The sequence below is a fragment of the Asterias rubens genome, chromosome 16 (assembly GCF_902459465.1).
Source record: "Asterias rubens chromosome 16, eAstRub1.3, whole genome shotgun sequence".
NCBI classification, from domain to species: domain Eukaryota; kingdom Metazoa; phylum Echinodermata; class Asteroidea; order Forcipulatida; family Asteriidae; genus Asterias; species Asterias rubens.
In genome coordinates, this window is record NC_047077.1 from 2,333,250 (window position 1) to 2,351,950 (window position 18,701).

Sequence of the window (18,701 nt, forward strand, 5' to 3'; positions counted from 1 at the left end):
TTGTCTTTGGTGAAGACACTTGCAGATTGAGGAACATTGAAAGGGTATTTCTAATATACCAATCAAACTTCACAGTTTGTTACCAAGGTATAACAACATTGTTTTGTTGGAGAGTACATACATTCCAATGAGTACCCCAGGCACTTCAGTCCATAGCTTTGCTTGGTTCTCTGATGACCATACTTAGTGTGGCGGTTTATCTCATTCTTCATAATATCAATTTGTACATCAACCTGTCAACATAAGGAAGCAGTAATGAAATAAGAACTTACTGGAAAATATAAAATATAAATCTTTTAAGGATTCACCTTTATAACTTTATATAGGCTGATCATGTTTTTAAGTTGATTTATTAACAAAGGGTCCTGTTATGATTTGTAATGGCTCTGAAAACTAATGACTATAAAGACAAAAGTTAAGACATGCCCGTATGTTTCATTTTTAAAAAGGTAAGGACACCAAGGCATTGTGTGCGTGGAAAAGGGCACCCTATCAGGATATTTTAATTTTCAAGGGCACCAAGGCAATGAGTAAGAAGAACATCAGCTTTGGATAATATAATGCATTGTGAGAGACATTTCACTCTGAGGTACTGGGGTTATAGAAAAATATATCATTTTTATCCCAAGAAACTTGAATACTGTATAAGGAGCGTCATTTACAGTAATGCTTCTCAGATTGTGTTCTCCTATCAGGGATTATTCTTCCTTCATGGCAATCGCTCAGGATTTTCAGCGATATCTCAAAAAGGCGACCACCTTTTGTCATGAATTTTTCATGGGTTAGTTTGATTGTGTTGTGTAGGATTGAGACATTTCACAGTTCCAAAAACCAAACGTACACTTTGCCTTTTTAAAACAGTTTTGTGAGTGCATATATTATCTGCAGTGCTTAAAACCAAGTACATTGTATGACATTGCGGCTGTCATAAGTTGAAGACTTATTAGTTTGACAATGTCTCACTGATGTGCCAAAGAGAAAAGAAAAGAGAACGGCATCGTTTCTTGCATAACGCAAGGCATTGTGGGTAAGAAGGTTGAGGGCGCTATTGTATATAAAAGTTCTAGCAATATTGCTCGATGGCATAGTAAATATGCAAATAGTAAATTGACTCTACCGGTAAGTAATAATACTTGGTTCTTATAAGTAGAGTAAAGTAGACCCAAAGAGAAGTATTTCTTTCTACAGAAATGAACTTGTTTCTCACAAAATGAGAATTTTTTTGTACTTCTTTCTACAGAAATGAACTTGTTTCTCACAAACTAAGCATTAGTTGTGGATGTATTTACCTCATCATTCTGTGATGCAGTTGTGTCTCCTCATCCACCTTCATATACTTCATCATCAGTCCAATAGTTCACATCCTTCTTCTCACTGAAGGTATTATGCTCTGACAGTAACTGTTGGGGTCAAGAAGTTTGAGACTGAGGTTAGACTAGTATACTAGGAGCAAGTTGAGTGGGCACATTTAGTTGACCCGTGATTGACTACTGACTAGCATTGTACATGCGCAGTGACACACTTACTCAAATGACTCACTTTGGAAGTCTAGTCAACCTTCCGCCTTTTTGCAAGTGTCACTGGTTCCCTTCTGCACTTTACACATGTTAGAATTGAACATGCTGTTGGGACCAGATAAGAAACCATGGGCTCGAGGCTGGTTACAAATGGTCAACCACAGTAGTCAACCAATGGTCTACCAGCCTGGGTTCGAATCAACCTTTAATAAACCACGGTGCAAACTCAAACTTGCTCTAGTGTGATGTTGTTGGTGCAATAATGTCTGACATTAGGAAGAGCAAACCAAGACAGGGCAAAACTGTGATTAATGCTTGAACACTGATGAAAACTTGAAAAACTATGTGGAGAAGAATTACCATCTCAACTGCCACGGTGTTTCAATATGATTCAAACTTGCTCCATGTCACTGGGTGAGGTTATTGGCCATTCAGTTAATAGAATCTACTCCCAACAATACAATTTTACTGACAATTCATAAGTCTTCTTTAGTGGTATTGAATCTGTACTTGCAGATACTTTATGTCTAGAAAGCACAGGATTTTGCTTGGACGAACTAAAACTTTGTCCCTTACATGCTATGTTTTTCAGAATATTTGTCAGCAATACTCTCAGCAGCAAAATGTTTTTTGACAGGGGACTTGTCTGCAATACTATGCAAATAGTAAATTGACTCTACCGGTTAATAGTAATACTTGGTTCTTATAAGTAGAGTGAAGTAGACCCAAAGAGTTAAAGTATTTCTTTCTACAGAAATGAACTTGTTTCCCACAAACTAAGCATTAACTGTGGATGTATTTACCTCATTCATTCTGTGATGCAGTTGTGTTTCCTCATCCACCTTCATATACTTCATCATCAGTCAACTAGTTCACATCCTTCTTCTCGCTGAAGGTATTATGCTCTGACAGTAACTGTTGGGGTCAAGAAGTTTGAGACTGAGGTTAGACTAATACACTGGGTTTGAGTCAAACCTTTAATTAAAGGCAGTGGACACTATTGGTAATTACTCAAAACAATTATTGGCATAAAACCTTTCTCGGTGACGAGTAATGGGGAGAGGTTGATGATATAAAACATTGTGAGAAACGGCTCCCTCTGAAGTGCCATAGTTTTCGAGAAAGAAGTAATTTTCCACGAATTTGATTTCAAGACCTCAGATTTAGAACTTGAGGTCTCGAAATTGACCATCTTAACGCACACAACTGCGTGTGACAAGGGTTATTTTTCTTTCATTATTATCTCGGATAATAATTGAGCTTAAATTTTCACAGGTTTGTTATTTTATGTATATGTTGAGATACACCAACTGTGGAGGCTAGTCTTTGACAATTACCAATAGTGTCCACTGCCTTTAACCATGGTGCACACTCGAACCTGCTCTAGTACGATGTTGTTGGTGCAATAAGGGTTGACATTAAGAAGAGCAAACCAAGACAGGGCAAAACTGTGATAAATGCTTGAACACTGACGAACAAACGAGGTCCACACAATGTACGTACTTAAACAACTATGTGGAAGATGAACTAACATCTCAACACATGGGACCAACGGCTCTAGGTCCCAGCCTAAGGACTGCAATGGTTAAGTGTCTTCATTAAGGACACAAGTGTCACGGCTGGGGATTTGAACTCACACTCTGGTGATCAGAAACACCAGAGTTTGAATTTAATGCTCTTAACCGCTCGGCTACGACATTTCCACACTGGGTGAGCTCATCTGGGTGAACTCATTGGCCTAGCAGTTAAGATCTACTCCCAACAATACAATTTTACTGACAATGCACAAGTCTTCTGTAGTGATATTGAACCTGTACATGCAGATATTTTGTGTCCAGGAAGCACAGGATTTTGCTTGAAGGAACTTAAACTTTGTCCATTTTACATGTTACGTTTAATAAATATTTATCAGCAATACTCTCAGCAGCAGAATGTTGACACTGGACTTGTCTGCATTTCTACTCCTCGACTCTAAGACACACCATCGCAGGTTCTCAAGGTCAAGTGGTTAAGATCACCACATTCAAGTTCGGGTGGTTAAGCCATCGAAGTGCGGGTTTGAATCCTGGTCATGACAGTTGTGTCCTCGAGCAGGATATCTCAATTTAATTGCTTCTCTTCAGCCAGTAGTATAAATGGGTACCTGCGGGAGTTGGTGGGTATTGTGTATAAAAAGGCCTTTCCAATGCTACAACTGCCCCGGTTTATACTCCCCAGGAATCTGAGAAAAATTAAAGGAGTGGTATCGGCCCAATGACCTAGGGTTGATTTCACAAAGAGATAGGACTAGTCCTAACTATGGACTAGTACTAAGACATATTAAAAACGTATAGCTATTCTTCGTCCTAACTCGTTATAAGACTAAGACTAGTCCTAACTCTTTGTGAAATCCACCCCAGGGCACTTATGTAAAGTGCATTGAGACTGTTATTGTGAAATAATTTGCGATATAAGAACTATTATTATTATTATGGTTCCTCTCATCTCCTACCTGATTTCTTTGGTCTAGTTCATGATCAAGCAGTGACATCATCTGCTTCACACTCCTCATCCTCAAGACACTGAACTAGACTTGAGTTCTTCTTCTGTAAAAAAAAAACAAAGAAAGATTACGATGAAGGCAAAACCCCCTAATAAACTGTCACCAGGAGCACAATTATCCTTATCCAAAGTTAAAGGCAGTGGACACTATTGGTAATTTCTGAAAATAATTATTATCATAAGACCTTTCTTGATTACAAGTAATGGGGAGAGGTTGATGATATAAAACATTGTGAGAAACGGCTCCCTCTGAAGTGTCATAGTTTTCGAGAAAGAAGATATTTTCCACGAATTTGATTTCGAGACCTCAAGTTTAGAAATCAACCATCTAATCGCACACAACTTCGTGTGAGAAGGGTTATTTTTTTTTCATTATTATCTCGCAACTTTGATGACCGATTGAGCTTAAATTTTCACAGGTTTGTTATTTTATGAATATGTTGAGATACACTAACTGTGAAGGCTAGTCTTTGACAATAACCAATACTGTCCACTGCCTTTAACAAATATCATTCAAACTTGCTTCTTGTCACTGGAGGAGCTAATTGGCCTAGCAGCCAAGATCTACTCTAGAATAAGGAAAATGTTATTTGGCAGTGGATTTGTCTGCACTCCTATTTCTTTACTCTAAGACACACCACATGGTTCCTCTCATCTCTCATACCTGATTTATTCGGTCTAGTTCATGCTCCAGCAGTGACATCACCTGCTTTATAGCTTTAGACTCCCACGCTCCTCATCCTCAAGACACTGCACTAGACTTGAGTTCTCCTTCTGTAAAGAACAAAGATGAGAAAGAGTAAGATGAGGTGAAAGTGAAATCCAGTAGAATTCCAACCAATGATGATCCTTACACCATGTTCAGAAGCTCATTCATGAGAACCATCTTCTGTCTGAGGTTCATTTTTCTCCCAACATGACTCTGAAAGCAGCGAGTGTACAGCGCTTATCACACATCAATGAGAGGGTCAAACCAATATTATAAGATTATTCATTATCCCAGCCAGGCTATCATGGGCAGTGATGTATTGATACTTCTTTTCACTTAATGAGCTGCAAAACATTGCTGATGGTTACATTTGAATTGGTTTATAGGGAAATTTTTCGATTCATCCAGGATTGATGCCGATGGCAGGACACAGGGTTTGGTCTTACACAGTGCAACACCTGAGAGTCAAAATAAAGCTGGTCAAAAACTGGGAGGGGGCATTTGTTTAAGTGTCCCCCACCCTTTAAAGAGTGGGGGACATGTGTCCCCCGTCACCCACAGGATTGATGCCCATGGCAGGACACAGGGTTTGGTCTTACACAAAGCAATACTTAAGCTTCATGACAAAGGTGGTCAAAAACTAGGGGGGGGCATTTGATAAAGTGTCCCCCACCCTTAATAAAGTGAGGGCGTGTCCCCCGTCGCCCCGAAGGATTGATGCTGACGGCAGGACACAGGGTTTGGGATACAGGGTTTAGGTCTTACACAATGCAATACTTGAGCTTCATGATAAAGGTGGTCAAACACATCGGGGGAGGGGAACACTTGATATTGTGTCCCCCACTTTTTTAAGCTGGGGGGGGGGGGGCAATCTGTCAACGATGAAGCCTTTAAAGCAGTGGGGACGGGGCCTCGCTGAAGGGCTCGGGAAAATTTTGCATTTTAGATATATTTGAGGGGGGACACTTGACATAGTGTCCCCCACCATTCAAACAGTGGGGGGACACCCCCAGAAACGATGCCCATGAGCTTCACGATAAAGGTGGTCAACAAAACATGGACGAGACATTTGATATTATGTCCCCTACCACTGCCCCCCTCCCCCGACTCTGATTGACACCCACGTTATTATGCAGTACTGATAGGCCTAGAGGTATTTGAGATTCCGTGGTGCACTCAGCAGCCACTGCCAGAAACACTGGGGCAAACCCCTTCTCTTAGCTTTAAGTGTAACTGCCTTCGATTTCATCAAATTCTTCCTAACTTATATGATTAATCTTAGGCTTTCAGACTAGTTAAGTTCCATTACCTTAGCAGCTACGTATAGGATACATTGAACACATGTATCCTTATTAGGACAAGTTACTCGTCCCAACTCAAGATATGTACATATATGTAGGATTAATCCTAGCGTTTCGTAAAATCGGCTTACATTACATAGCACCGGACCCACGACCCTTTGTTGCTATGGACAACAAATTCACAAATTTTAAATATGCAGTCAACCTAGACGGACGTGTTTTTGACTTGCTCCGTGGGGCTCTCCGTTTTCTGTCAATTATACACTCCGTCTCTCCGTTAAACCTCGGTTTTTTCCACCATCTCTGCCTTACAACATCGAACAGACTTCTAGATTAAGGTCATGCCTCCAAAAAAAGATAAAAGCAAGGGTTCAACTGGCTCAACAGACGAACCTAGTGCCAAGCTTCCCGCACCTAGCACGTTGGGTGACCAAGGGCCTATCACGAGATCACAGAGCCCCTCATCATCGGACAATGAGTTATCTTGCTTGCGGCGGGAAATTAAGAACATGGCAGTTGATCTACATTCTAAACTAGATCAAGTTATCAACAACCAGCAGGATCTACTTACCAGAATGGGGAAGATTGAGGCCGACCACGAAGAGATGGAGAAATCTATCCTATTTACCAACCAATCTGTTGAAGATCTGCAAGCAGAAAACAAATTACTGGCTGATGGGGCATCCAAGATGGCGAAGCAGTTACACGAGGCCACGACGAACATCAGTAAGCTTCAGGAAACCAGTCTCCAGCAAGAACGCTATTCCCGAAGCTTTAACATCAGAATAGGCGGCATACCAGAAGCTCTCAACGAGAACCATATAGTCCCTTTTGAAAAGGCTATGCAGACCTTCGCAACAAAATTTAGCATGCCCGACGTGACTATCGAGAACGCCCACCGGACCGGCCGCTCACCGAGATACGCCTCAGACCTGACAGATAAACCTCGCCATATCCTGGTCAAATTCCTGTATCGGCCGGAACGACAGAAGATCTTGAAGCATGCCAAGCGAGCCCTTGCAAACTCCCCGTGTTCATTTGGGAGGATCTCCCTGCCGCCGACATTGCAAAGAAGAGAGAGCTTTGCGACATAATGAAGAAAGCGTATCAGTCCGGCGGTCGACCTGTCTTCCGCAACGGTGAACTATACATAAACGGCTCCAAATACATCAAGACCGACCCGTCTTCTTCTTCTTCTCCTTGAACTTCAGGGCTTCCTGGTATCAAGTTTATTTTCTTAATGGTTACATTTAACTTTACTATGATTCCCATGGAGCAAGTACTGCTCAATGTTTAATTCATATTTATCCATGTTTTGTGGTTATTCATGTACTTGTTTTCCGTTTGAGTTTACTATTAGTCTCGTATGTTATTACACGGCTACTACCAAAAGCTTACATAATAGTATAACGACTGAGGAATGTTGCTTAATCTGTGTTGGGGCAATTGTATATAGTATAATGCTATACTACACTTTTCAATGACTACTTATTGTGAGTTATGCAATAGTCAACTTACATGCCATGAGCACGCTTTGCCTTTTAATCACCTAGAAGATGACATGGATTTCCATGTAGCTCTTGTAGAGCTCCGAACCAATCAAAGATTTAACACTGATAGGCTTTCAAATCTCATACTTAATCCTTTAATATTTAACAATCAGTTTCCTGGAAACGCCGATGTCGATCCTGACAGTAACTTCTATCTTAACACACATCAAAACTCTGATTATTTATTCTGTGATCAATTTCAAGAAAGATTCAAGCACAAACCTGTCAAAGATACCTTCTCTACCTTTCATTTAAATGCAAGAAGTTTTCATAAAAATTTTGACAGTATTTGCGACTATCTTGATCTTTTGAATTTTCAGTTCTCTATCCTTGGTTTTACCGAAACCTGGCTCCATGAAAATAGCCCTCCATTTAAAATTGATGGGTACAATTTAATTTCTAATAGTAGAAAAGACAAGGCTGGTGGTGGCGTTGCTTTGTACATACATGATTCTCTTATATTTAATTTGAGAAACGACATATTCCCAGACAATAACTATGTGAATCACTGTTTATTGAAATCCCTCGCTCGGGACAAAAGAACATTATTGTTGGTGTAATATATAAGCCACCCAAGGTTAATCCTGCTACTTTTGTTGACTCATTTGATATTGTTCTCCAGCAAATTAAAAAAGAAACCAAAAAGACTTTTATTATGGGCGACTTCAACGTAGATCTCTTGCAATATGGTTCCCATCGATCTACCCAGAATTTTGTTAATAGTATTTTTAGTCATTATCATCGTCCGTTAATAAATAAACCAACCCGTATTACTGACACGACTGCCACCATCATTGCCAACATCATTTCCAACAATCTCGATGATGACATGTCTTGTGGTATTCTATTTACTGAAATTACAGATCATTTTCGCATCTTCCAAGTCTCATCATTAAAGGACACTCACCAGCCCCAACATTGTGCTAATCAATCTAGAAGGATAATCAATGCCGGTGGTATTGCCAGATTTTCATATGATCTTGTTGAAACTGACTGGAGTGACGTTTTGTCTAATGAGGATCCTAACCAAGCTTTCAATTTGTTTCACTCCAAGTATACCTCAATGTATGATGCAAATTTTCCTGTTCAACAAGTCAAATCCAAAACGACTTGTAAACTTAAAAGCTGGATGACCACTGGTTTGATTAAATCTATCAAGTACAAACATAGACTGTATAAAAAATATATCAACAAACCAACTGAGCAAAATAAGCATAAGTATACAACTTACCGTAATAAACTAACCACCCTGTTAAAAGAAGCTAAGTCTAAATACTATAAAGATAAATTTGACCATGCAAAACATGATGTAAAGAAGACATGGAAGATTATTAAGCTCATTCTGAATAATAATACCGGTAGTCGTAAGTCAGACACAAAGCTTAATCACGAGGGTAGACAAGTTAATGACCCCCATGAGGTCGCTGATATATTCAATAATTACTTCACTAACATTGGCCCATCACTGAATAGTAAAATTCCACAAACAGATGTGTCATTTAAAGATTTTTTAAAATGTAATCACCCTGAATCAATGTTTTTCTACCCTACCGATCAAAAGGAGGTTTGCGATATTGCCAAATCATTTAAGAATGGTAAAAGTGCTGGGTACGATGACCTGAGCCCTGATGTTTTTAAGTCCGTTATTTCCAAAATTAGTCGGCCATTATGCCATGTTTGTAATTTGTCCATTTCTAAGGGTGTTTTTCCCGATAAACTGAAAACGGCCAAAGTGACCCCCATATTCAAAGCTGGAGACCAGTGTGAAACCGTTAACTACCGACCAATGTCTGTGTTATCATGTTTTTCTAAACTTCTCGAAAAAATAGTCTACATGAGAACTTCTTCTTTTTTATCTAAATTTGGTATTTTGTACAATGGTCAATACGGGTTTAGAAGTAATCATTCTACTGACATGGCTGTAATAGACCTGGTCCATAAAATTACTAAAGGTTTTGAGAATAACTGTATATCGCTCGGTGTCTTTCTAGACTTGTCTAAGGCATTCGACACCATCAATCACAATATTCTGCTTCAAAAGCTTAATTATTATGGTATAAGAGGTACTACTCTGAATTGGTTTTGTAGTTATCTTACGAACAGAAACCAATATACTAAAATTGACTGCTGCTCCTCTTCATTGAATAATATTACTTGTGGGGTACCACAAGGTTCCCTTCTTGGGCCATTGTTATTTTCTTTTTACATAAACGATATTTGTCATGCCTCAACGGTCCTCTCTTTTATCCTTTTCGCAGATGATACTAATATTATCTACTCAAGTGATATTAGACATGTAGGAACTATTATCAATGTACTTAATGTTGAATTAGACAAAGTATCAACTTGGCTCCAGGCAAACCGACTGTCACTCAACTTGAAGAAATGTACATTTATGGCTTTTTCAAAAAGTAAAAAGAAATTGAATTTACGTAATTGTCAAGTTAAAATTAATAATGAGCCCATACAGCGAGTGACTAATACAAAATTTCTTGGGGTTTATATTGACGAATGTCTTTCATGGAACATCCATATCAAAGAATTTGAAAACAAAATATCAAAAAATATTGGTATCATGAGTAGATTGAAGTATACATGTACACTCCCATCGAGCATTCTGCGTACCTTATATTGTTCATTTATTCTTTAATACCTCTCCTATTGTAACATTATCTGGGCCAATACATACACATGTACAAGTCAAATCTGGATAAGTTGATTAAACTTCAGAAAAAGGCTATTCGCATTGTATGCAAGGCCCCCTTTCTCGAGCACACCACTCCCTTGTCTAAGAAACATAAGCTATTGTCTCTTATGAATATAAATGTATTTCAGCAAGATGTTTTTATGTATAAGTTTGTAAACAACCAACTTCCTAAATCATTACTCAATCTTTTTGTTTTTAACAGCACCGTACATGATTACAATACTAGGTCGTCAGCTAAATTTCATGTTCCCCTATTTAGATCAACTCTTTCCCAACACACAATTTCTTTCACTGGACCAAAAAACTGGAATAATCTTCTACCACCAATTACTAATTGCCCCTCAATTAGCTCGTTTAAATACCTACTAAAAACGTTTTTACTAAATTCCCAACATAATTGATCGATTTGCTTTTTTATACTGGTAGTTGGCTTAGCCGTTACTTACTTACCTACCTACTCGTCTATGTTTTCTAATTTGTATTGTTTGTTTTATTGTTGTCCCTTTGTTTACTTCACTTCATGTTCTGCTTCATAGTTATATTTACATTTGTGTAGTTATCTACCGTAGTGGTATGTATTTATTTATTCGTCTATTTAGTGCTGTATTCCTGTTTTGTTCTGTAATCCTGTAACGGGCACATCCGCCACAAGCCTCGGCTTTTAGGATGATGCCTCCATGTGATGTGAATGTGGAAATAAATGTTTTATTGATTGATTGATGGGTGCGGCATTGTACTGACTGAGTACACAGTGCTTACTACACATCTGTGTAAGGTAAACAAAAAATAATATGTTCATCACGAATGCAATTGTGGCACCCGCTACTAACACATACATGCAGGATTTGAACTGCCTCTATCCACTAGGGTCTAGTGGTAAGACATTGCCAATGGATTTTTTTTCACAGCATTCAAGAAAGTACTGAGGCAAGAGTGCTTATTAGAGTAAGAGTATTAGAACTAAAAGTAATTTTAGTAAAGCCAATTAGTTATAGCAGCTAGTAGTTTCCCTTGAAGTCTGTAGTGACTTATCGATAAATACAAGTCATGCAACAGCAGTTGATTTTCTCATGTGCTTTAGTTTTTCATAGGCAATGTCATCTTATTTTGTGAGTTCACTGGTCGAGGATGGTTTCTGATGCAACAGTTCTCTGCTCCTACCGTTTGACTTTATAATTTTATTTAAGCTTCAGTTAGGGTAATCTGCAACCTCGTTCCCAAGGATGAGCGATCTCGCCGCACCATCTTTTCCCAGCATGACTAGCTCGATCATAACCCCTGAAAGTGTAACTAGAAAATATCTAAATATAAGGGATATAACAATTAGTCCTGTGGTTGATCCGTTCTGTGTTGGGCGTTAGTCGCGCACACGCTGGATGTGCTGTGTGTAATAAAAGTAATACACTTGCATTGGCGTTCAGTGTTGCGTGTTGCTTGACAAATAAAGTGAATACGCTCATCTTTATACACACGCGTTTCGGCAGTTTAATGGCGCCCATTTTGATATGTCAGCGGACGTGAAAGCAACAAATGCTTGCGAAAACCATTTTCTTAAAATAATGTGTTAACCCATGGGCCTGATGACGACGCTACCTATTGATTGACATCCATTTCGGTTGGAACAACCTTGTTTTAAAAACTAAATCAAAACTACAATTTGTTATACATTTTGCTTTGTGCGCCGCGCCAATTATAACCACAAAGGGATGAACGGCATGCCGCATGTTAGAATTTAGAAAGTGGGTGACCGGACCATGATGATCGGACGGTCTCCGTGTGCAATTTTCAAAACGAAAAAAAAAAAAAAACCCAAAACCCACAGTTTTGGACGTTCTTATCCCCAAATTATGGCCCTAAATATTACTTTTTCCATCAAAAACCATTTCCATGAATTGGTGTTCCGCCGTTAAGAACTTTGTTTGTAATAAAATAATCAAGATTCATCGATCGGTAACGCACCGAACAATATTTATTTATCAATGAACTTTGCCCCGCATTGCGCAAGCCCTAAAAGGGCAAAAGTCAACATCGAGGCTGTACATTTTACCATTCTGTACATGCGTGCAGCACACTGTATAGCAATTCTTTGTCAGTTTGTGAACGTGTTTATTGTGTTGGAGTCTATCAATGGCCAATCACAGCGTACGGACTGTTCATGCACTATGCTTGCAGTGGGTATTCCCATGGTCTGGGGGTCGTCGACGTGTGCGTGGTGTGTGTGCATTGGTTGGTTGATGCACTCGGCATATGAACCATGTGGCCGTGTGAACATCGTGTTTTAATGTTTGTTTACGATTGCATTCCTGATGCTATGATTTTGAAGTCGACTCTGGCTTGTCAGCTACTCGTTTGATCTTATTAAATGCAGTCTTAAAATAGTCTCTTTGTCCTTTTTTGGGCAGGGCAGCCAATAATTTTAGCAGGGCGGCAAATTCTTTGGCAGGGCGGCCTAAATTTTAGGAGGGCGGCTCGCCCTCCCAATTTACGTGTGTAGAGAACACTGACTTCCATTTGAAAACATTTGACCAGTCTCTCATTGGTTTCCCTCTATGTGTACCTCTAATTGTCCCTAAAACAAAACACCCCATCCCTTAAAGGGAAGGTACAAGTTTGGTAATTACTCAAAACAAATATTAACTTAAAAACTGACTTGGTAATGAGCATTGGAGAGCTGTTGATAGTTTAAACATTGTGAGAAACGGCTCCCTCTGAAGTAGCGTAGATTTTGAGAAAGAGGTAATTTCTCACTAAAATATTAAAAGACTTCTAGCCAGAAGTCTTTCATTCCTATCTGAAAACACACAGGGTGTTTTTCCTTCATCATTTTCTTGAACTTCGATGACCAATTGACCCCAAATTGTCACAGGCTTGTTATTTTATGCTTATGCTGGGATACACCCACCAAGTGAGAAGACTGGTCTTTGAAAATTATCAAACGTGTTTAGTGTATTTAAAGAGATAAATCATAAAATATTCTAAACTCCCCCCACCTGACATGCCTGAGGTAGACTGGAGATGTTGCTGGTCAATATGTAGTGTGATTGTGTGAGGCTCAGGCTGGATCCTCAGCAAGGTTCCACATCTTGGCATTGAAGCGCCCAACACCAGTCCACAGTCTCTCGAGTCTCACCCATTCCAGATGCATCAAACTGACGACCAAACTAATCTATGGAAACAACAATGTTTACCGAGAAAATCATAAAATAAAAAGTTTGCTAATTGTTGTGCACCGTTACACATAGCTTTAAAGGCAGTTGTCACTATTGGTAATTGTCAATGACTAGTCTTGTCTCTTGGTATATCTCAACATCCTTGTATGCACAAAATAACCAACTTGTAAAAAATAGAGCTCAATTGTTTGTCGAAGTTGCGAGATAATAATGAAAGAAAAAAACACCCTTTAAGTTGTATGCTTTCTAGCTGATGCTTGATTTCGAGACCTCAAATTAATTCTAAATCTAAGGTCTCGAAATCAAATTTGTGGAAAATTACTTCTTTCTCAAAAACTACGTTACTTCAAAGGGAGCCGTTTCTCACAATGTTTTATACGTCAACCTCTCCCCATTACTTGTTACCAAGTAAGGTTTTATGCTAATAATTGCATTTTGAGTTATTTCCAACAGTTGTCAACTGCCTTTAACACCTGACGTCACTCTTTAATAATAATAATAATAAAAATAAGACTTGTAATGCGCACATATCCACCCTGCTGGGTGTTCAAGGCGCAGTAAAACCAAAAACAAAACAAAAACAAAACACAACACAAAGAAAAACAGACACAACAAAATTAGTCATTGAAAACCTGTGACATAAGATAAGTTTTGAGAAGAGACTTGAATTTTGCGGTACAAAGACAAGATCGAAGATTAAGTGGTAGAGAGTTCCAGATGCGTGGCGTGACTGAAGAAAAAAGAAAAGAAAAAAAGGCTCATAACAAACACCAGAGAGTGGACTGTAGCAAAGGATAATCCCTGTCAATCTTTACCTTTCACCTACATTCATTTCACATAGAGATACATGTACACCGTCAAACTCTACACCAACATTACATGCAAGTACACGCACACATGCATGTACATGTACTGTACATAACACACACCCGGACACAGCATGCAGACGACCGAAAGTAAGCTTTCCATATCAGTGTTTTGATTGGTTCGAGGTGATGTTTGTCAGCTACACAAACATTGCCTCTGGCCAATCAAAACACAGATACGGTAAGCTTTTAGTCACTGCACGTTTATCCAATGACATCATTGTAAGCAATGGAATCACTGATTCTGAATAGCAAGTACCAGTCTTTATCCTATGTTGCGGATAAAGACAGCCCGGACTAGTCTAGGTTACACAAACCGATCAGCCTTCCATGTATGTTTGACAGTGTGAGGGCGCTCTATATATACCAATTACTTCCCCGGGGTATGTGATTATCATCAACTTTCTGTCACTTCTGTGCATGGGGTAGTTTTAACCCTTTCAATACCATTGTCGAGTTTACTCGACTGCGCAATGCAAGCGCTTCCTTACCATTGTCGAGAAAACTCGACCATGCGTTGTGTAGTCGCTCCGTCCCAATGTCGAGAAAACTCGACAGAAAAAAGCATTGCCTTTGAGAGATTGTATTTAATTTGTTTGGCGCCCTCTGTTGTTAGGTTTTATATAGACGGGTTGCTTGTTTACCAAGCATTGCAATGGTATGTATTGTATAGGGGGTCGCCATTATGATTTTCCAAGAAAAGTACACCTCAAGATTTCACGCTTCCGTTTTTTTTTCGTCAAAAATCACCATCATGTCTGCTCATTGCACGGAGGTTTTGGCTTGAATGTTTGCCTATAGTGACTCTATAAAAAGACTTGGGAAGTTCTATCAAAGTATCTAGTGAACATTTGGCAACAAATCGTGGTATTTCGTCGCCAGACATGCAGTCAGATGATGACAAAACCGGACTATATACCAACGGTAGCTAACTGGACCGAGCACGTCACCCGTTCAACGCAGTGGGTTTGGCGTGCATGGCGGGCGGGCCTGGACCCACTCGTGCTGGTCGAAGTGACCGTGGTAGCTGAACACTTTCAAAACAGATAAGATTTTTCAGCAAAATAGGTTCCGATTATGGTACAAATGGAAAAAGAAGCCTATAATAAAAACGGTTATATTTTCTGAGAAGTTTTTACAAACTTTTCTTGAGGAAAAATAGGTTGAAAATCTTGTTGTTTTTCTTGAGACAGAAATCCCGAATAAAAATATAAGTGTTTTTTTTTTCAGCCAGAAATCTTGCAAACAAAATTAAGAAAATATATACAAATTTGACATCGTAGGAAAGGTCATTTCATATTCTACAAATTGCATGCACAAAGTTTTTCAAAAAAATAATGTCTTTCCACAGAAAATCAAGATTGAAAACAGTACACACTGCAAATTGCGTTTAATTTTTTTTAGTGTGAAAAAATACGGTACACAGCATTGTGACCTTTGTCAACAATGCGATATCCGGTTGGGCGCTTGCAATAAACAATGTGGTATTGAAAGGGTTAAGTTGCTTCAATTCATGTAGGTGGGTTATAAATGCTCAGCTTTAAAAGTCTTATATTTGTTCGTAAAGGCAGACGGAAACTGGCTTGACGCTCAACCATGCCATGGTGATTAGGCTGTTTTCCTGGTACATTGTAGGAATAATCTACATAACAACAGGTAACACGCCAATACAATTCACAGTATGCAAGAGACATACCAACTATTCCCCCACAAGCAAAGACTGCTTCAAATATTCATTCATACCCAAAACAGTATTAAATGTGTAAAAATTAGTTAATTATTTTTTAATTTTTTTAATTGTCGGATTTTAATTTTCTGTTGCTGTTTAAAGTCACCTGGAAATATAATTTTTATTTTTTCAAATATAAGAGTATATATTTAGGAACAATAAACAGTTTTTTTTAGTAATTGTTTGTCACGATTTATATGTTTAAAACATAGATAAAGTTGTCTGGGGGGTTGACTCTGCCTACCCCTTTTGTGACGTCAATCGAGGCCGACTTCGCCTTGATGCATATAGTAAACACACGTGTAAAGTACCGAAGTCCAAGTTGTGAGTTTGTAGGTTTCTAAAAAAATAGTTTCTTGCATTTTCCCGGCAATGCCAATCAAGTGTATTGCTGCTGGATGCAGCAAAACAACTAAAGATGGGGTCAGTCTGCATGGCTGGTCAGACTCACAAGAGCAATAGTACCTAGTGGTCCGGTCCTATGTCTTTTTCAATGCTGTGCAGCATTTTCTCTTCAAATTCCTCGATTGACGTCCTGAACAGCGACCTCTCTGGTCGGGGCCTACTCTTAAACTTGTAAACCAGATAAGAACTAACTTGTTAGAACCTTAGTTAACTGTTTATTCACATTCCACTCATCAAAACACAACGATTAGTGACAAAAGCTTTGTTTTAAATTGACAAAATACCACTTCCAGGTGACTTTAAATATTTGTCAACATCCCCCACTGCGCATGTGACCTCTATTATCCAAGTGGTTGTTGAAGTCCGTCAACAATGCTGACGTTCCATACTCAAAATCTTTTACCTAAAATTAGTTGAGAAACTGAAAGGCATTGGCTGTCAAAACGGTGTATGGCATCATGCCAGGTAGCTCTTAGTATATTACAATGTATAAACAAAATAGCTTTTAATTATGACAATACCAGGGTCAGAATTTCAGACTTACAAATGGTCCATGTACTATAAAAAGAAGATGCCTTAAAGCCATTGGACACTTTCGGTAAACAGTGTTGTCCAAGGCCCACACTTCGCGTATCACAACTTATATATAAAATAACAAACCCGTGAAAATTTAGGCTCAATTGGTCATCGGAGTCGGGAAAAAATAACGGGAAAACCCACCCTTGTTTCCGCACGTTCAGCACGTTTCGCCGTGTCATGACATGTGTTTAAAATAAATCTGTAATTCTCAATACCAAGAATTTATATTGTTTTAAGGTTTTCTCAAAAAGTAAAGCATTTCATTTTTATGGAATAATATTTCAAGAGAAGTCTTTCACCTTCTACTTCTACTTGTATACTCGGTAGGGTCCATTAGACAGGACGAAAGCCTTCTGTAAACCCTGTAAGTTATCTGTAAATCTGTGAACCTTTTTTTTCGGTTCTGAAAGTGTCCAATGGCTTTAACACAATTTTAACCTTCTTAAACAGGAGGTACAAACATAAACAAATTGCGATGAAGTGTGTGTTCACATTGTAAAGAATATTTATTCTCAGAACGTCAGTGCAATGGCATTGACGTCCTACTCCTAGCCTACCAATACCATGCCACTACATCTACATTGGATTTTCCCTACATTGTACCACTACCACCAGTATCATGTATGCAGTAAAGTACTGGACTAGGGCTACATGTAGATGGGACCCTGCTGCCGACGCGTTATGCCACAGACTTGGTCGTTAGTCCAACTAAACAGCTAACTAAAAACTAAAACGTGACAAGGAGAGGCAAGGAACAAGGAATTACGTACAAATAAGTACATGTACATTACCATTTAACTTGTCACCTGTTATTTTGTCGAATGTCAGTCTCTCAACTCAGCGTCAAAACTCATAAAAACAGTGATGTGTTTTGGAGTCACTTGATCCTTGAGTTTCTGTTTGCGTAAAATGTACATGTACTGTACATGTACATTGGGTAGTTGTACAAATAACAAGACCATTGCTAGACAAGAGGGGCGGGGTACCACATCTGACAGTAGACTGTTCCCATGCCCATGGACTTGCTGCGCCACTAGAGGGAGGTATAATAAGTTCGCCTGGATTCTCCATCCAGGGGCGCACCAAACTAAAACAAACAAGAGTTTATTTTGAGTAATAACGTTTTGGGGTCATGTAAATAATAGATTGTGTAGAACTGGATACATTTTTAATTTAGACTTGAAAGTTTTCTGGTAATTAGCAAACATTCAAGACGGCTGACCCCCAAAAGTTTAAAGGAAATTTGTAGTTCATTTGTCGGAAAATAATGGGAGACTTTAAATATTGGTTGAATATTTTTGAATATCGTTGGTTGATATAGGAGTTTATTTTGTGTAGTGGTGAACCCGCCACTATCCACTAGGTGTGTGTGGGGGGGGGGGGGGGGGTGAATGAACAGTAAGCCGGTCACAATAATGAGCACTTTTGGATTACCGTAGCTATCAAAACTGAATCATTAATACATTTAGTTGTCAGCAATTTAAACAAGTTTATATTCAATGGGCTTAAAGAATTAAACATATCATTTTAAGTGATTTTACAATTGTGTTTGGACTAACTTTCAGAAAAAGAGAAACAGGCTTCGTATACGGGAGACGGGAGAAGATTTCTCCAACAAAAAGGGCTG

General features: G+C 38.9%; 1 long non-coding RNA gene across 1 annotated transcript in view; it reads right to left on the bottom strand.

The window, feature by feature from the left end:
* LOC117300939 overlaps positions 1-17,994 on the bottom strand; it is a 32,166-nt gene extending 14,172 nt beyond the window's left edge. Inside the window, exons 1-7 of the long non-coding RNA XR_004520246.1 lie at positions 17,866-17,994; positions 13,316-13,491; positions 4,723-4,832; positions 4,009-4,102; positions 2,321-2,432; positions 1,290-1,400; positions 122-233 (exon numbers count right to left, since the gene is read on the bottom strand). This is a non-coding gene — a long non-coding RNA (uncharacterized LOC117300939). The remainder of the gene's footprint in view (positions 1-121; positions 234-1,289; positions 1,401-2,320; positions 2,433-4,008; positions 4,103-4,722; positions 4,833-13,315; positions 13,492-17,865) is intronic.
* Between the last annotated feature and the right edge of the window lie 707 nt (positions 17,995-18,701).